The sequence below is a fragment of the Primulina tabacum genome, chromosome 7, assembly GCF_025594145.1.
Source record: "Primulina tabacum isolate GXHZ01 chromosome 7, ASM2559414v2, whole genome shotgun sequence".
NCBI classification, from domain to species: Eukaryota; Viridiplantae; Streptophyta; class Magnoliopsida; order Lamiales; family Gesneriaceae; genus Primulina; species Primulina tabacum.
In genome coordinates, this window is record NC_134556.1 from 1,605,565 (window position 1) to 1,609,174 (window position 3,610).

Sequence of the window (3,610 nt, forward strand, 5' to 3'; positions counted from 1 at the left end):
GCAACTTTATTATATTATTTACTCGTTATTTACGATATATGCATGATGAGTCTTTAGGCTCACTAGATTGATTGTTGTAGGTACTGATGATGTCGGGGCCGAGGGCGGGGACCAGTGAGCTAGCTTAGGTCGGCAGTAGTGGAACCCGAGGACCTCATTTACAGCACTTGCCATTTTTATGCTCAAACATTTTTATCAGTTGTTCGATTACTTACTTGTTATTTTGTGAGCAATAATTTCATCCGCTGCTATTTTTAAACATTAAACTTGATTTATCAGTTTATTTTGTGAATGATGTATTTTAATTATTTTAAAAAGAAAATTTTTAATTTTTCCGCAAATTTTCAAACACGAATTTTCGGGCTTTTTTATGTACCTTATATTCATTTTTTTTTAAAGATTTAAATACTTCTTTTTGTTAAATCAGTTTTTTTGAATATAGTATATCGAATAGAATTTTTGCCTAGTTGTATGTAATTAGGATATATGAATTTAAAAACAGATTTGATATGTTTAATAATGTCACGTATCAGATTCAATATTATATTATGTATGTATATAAAAAAACAAACACACAAATTTCCCAATAATATTTAAATCAATCTTTCGAGCATCGATTGTTGGCCACAATTCTTGGTGCGGTTCGCTCTCTACTCTCCGTCAGCGGACTTTTCTTCTTTCGCGTATTTTCCATGACTCATATCCTTCCATGATTTTTCTCTCTTTGTCCAAGCATTCAACGTTTTTTCTTGCATATTATTCCCCAAGTTTTTCGCTCTGTATGATTAGGATCTGTTGGTTTTCTTGCTTCAATGATGAAAGATTTGATTAAAAAAACTAATATGGTTAAACTAATATGGTTTTTGAAGGTGATTCGCTTACGTTTGTGCTGAACCTGTGTTTTCTTTTCATTTTTTGAGTATTTATTCATCTGGGAATTCGATTAATCTTGATTGAATTTGTGGAATTTGTTATTATTTATTTGTTTTTTTGGGTATTTTCTTAACTGGGTTTCACGTGGGAACCAAAGAGACCGTGATAGAGAAAGGGCTCAAGCTCGGGGTACTGGTAAAGGCAAGCAAAAAGATGATGGGTTGACACCTGAACAGCGCCGCGAAAGGTATTTTATTTTCTACGATTTTTAAAAATTTCAAGATTCGATTTTTTTTCGTTAGATGTTTTGATAATGGTCTGAGTTTCCACCATACTTAATTTTTATAGTTTTTGTTTAGTTTTAGGTTCATTAAGCATTGAGAGTGGAATTTTATTCCAATTATGGTGTGATTTGATCAGTTTTGATTTTTTTATTCCACCATGTCTTTTTTATGTTAGTTGACTCTGTCAGTGTTTGAAATTGGCTCTGTAATCGTGGATACGGAAAATGTAATGCTCTCCAGTTTGTGTGTCTTTGTTAATTAAACATAAACAATCCGAATTTTGTATGTAAAGCAGAGTCTCCAAGAATACACTAAGCCATCGTTCCAGTTTATAATCGATGGTTTGTCTCTATTTTCACTCCATGATGAAGAACTTATTTAATCATTTAGTAGAGGTTTTATTTCACATTAGTTTTGACAAATTATTATTTCATAGCAAGATGTATGTATAATGTATCTGTGTGTTTACATAGGGACGCAAAGGCGCTTCAAGAAAAAGCAGAAAAAAAGGCGGGTCGGGCAGCATCAGGAGGTGGTGATACTGGAGGTAAAAGCAACAAGAAATAGGAAGCATACTCTATTGATAACTTCCCCAATTTCATGTTTGATGCTATGTCATTGTTCTCCTTTCTCAATAAGATTGTAAGAGCCAAATTTATATAGTTATTTTATGAAAGATAATGGGTTGTTGGGAAACATTGTCTCTTTTCTATCTCGGTGAATTCACTTTTTTTTTTAGTTTCTAAAATGATTTTGATATTTTGTTTGACGTAAGTCGAAGGAGTTTGATATCTTCATTAAGAGTGTGATTATAAATTTGACGGTCAGTGTTGTTAACTTTTCTGCTGAAAGTATATGTGATATCTTCGTTAAGAGTGTGATTTATAAATTTGACAGTCAGTGTTGTTAACTTTTCTGCTGAAAGTATATGTATTACGTGCTATTCAGCCGTTGGCTCGCAGTGTTTGTAAATTATACTAGAACATCTGGCCATTTATGAGATACAATATGGAATGCTTGATGAAATGATTTTTTCTCGTTCATATGCAATGCTACTAAAAAGAGAATTAGAGAATTGTTTGAGCAGTTATTAGAAACGAAAATCAAGTTGGGAGAAAGAAGAAAAATGAATATGTATTATTTCTTCCTGTAAACTCAAAGGGGATTACAGTATTTATATGAAATGGAAAAATTGAGAGAAAGACTAAAACAGAAGACTAAAAGCGTGTTTTTCCTAGTTGCCTCCTTATATAGTCTTTAATAGGCCCCCTCAAGATGGAGCATGTATGTTGATAGTTCCCATCTTGGACAGTAGCAGATTGAACTGAGTTGGCAGCAATGGTTTAGTGAGCAAGTCAGCAATTTGTAACGCGGATGACACATGTAGGAGCTTAATGACTTTGGCATGGAGCTTTTCTCGAATCAAATGACAGTCAATTTCAATATGCTTGGTCCGTTCGTGGAATACCGGATTGGAAGCAATGTGCATTGCGGATTGGCTGTCACAGAAGAGAATGGCTGGTTCACTTTGTTTGACTCGCAGATCCTTAAGGAGTGAAATGATCCATACTATTTCGTGTGTTAACCGACCACAACAAAATTCCGTTGTTGAGAGAAAACACCAACATATCCTCAATATGGCCCGGTCATTAGTGTTTCAATCCAACCTTCCTTTAGTGTATTGGAGCGACTGCATCCTCACTGCTATCTATCTTATAAACAAGACACCTTCTCCCCTTTTATCCTACAAGACCCCTTTTGAGCTAGCTTTTGGGGTTGAGTTAGGTCCAAGTTCCAATCTTAACATGCATGCCTTTGGACTGGAAAAAGAAGTAAAATTCAACTCAGGAGCATTGTCTGTACGGACAGACATGATTTGTTTCCCAAATTGAGTGAGAATTAATGTGTAAAAAGTGGGAAAGATATGCAAGGCATGAGATTTTGCTTCAAACATATATACCCAAGTAAATCGAGAATGATCATCCACTATCGTAAGGAAAAACTTATATCCTTCAATACTAATTGGATGAAATGGACCCCAAATGTCAATGTGAACAAGATCAAATATAGATGCACACAGTGAGTTGTTTGATGGAAAAGGTAACCTCTTTTGCTTAGAAAAATGACATACAAAACATGGATGTAAGTTGTCCTTTACAGGTGTAAGATGTAATTCACGTCCTATGACAGATAATCGGGTAAGTGATGGATGGCCTAGTCTACAATGCCACAATTCAGTCATATTGAAAGAAACGTTACAGATAGTTGAAGAGTTGTATGGTTCTAGGACATAGAGATCTCCGACTCTTCTACCCATCCCAATCTTCTTCTTCATGCTTAAATCCTGAATGTGACACAGAGAGGAAGAAAATAAGACAGAGCACTTCAAATTGGTAGTGAGGGAACTAACTAAGAGTAAATTAAAACGGAATTGAGGAACGAAGAGAACATTG

The 3,610-nt window shown here is 34.7% G+C and overlaps 1 long non-coding RNA gene across 1 annotated transcript; it reads left to right on the plus strand.

The window, feature by feature from the left end:
- Positions 1-704: 704 nt before the first annotated feature.
- Positions 705-1,853, plus strand: LOC142550465 (uncharacterized). The gene is made up of 2 exons (XR_012821381.1): positions 705-1,120; positions 1,631-1,853. It is a non-coding gene; the product is annotated as an uncharacterized LOC142550465 (long non-coding RNA).
- The last annotated feature ends 1,757 nt before the right edge of the window (positions 1,854-3,610 follow it).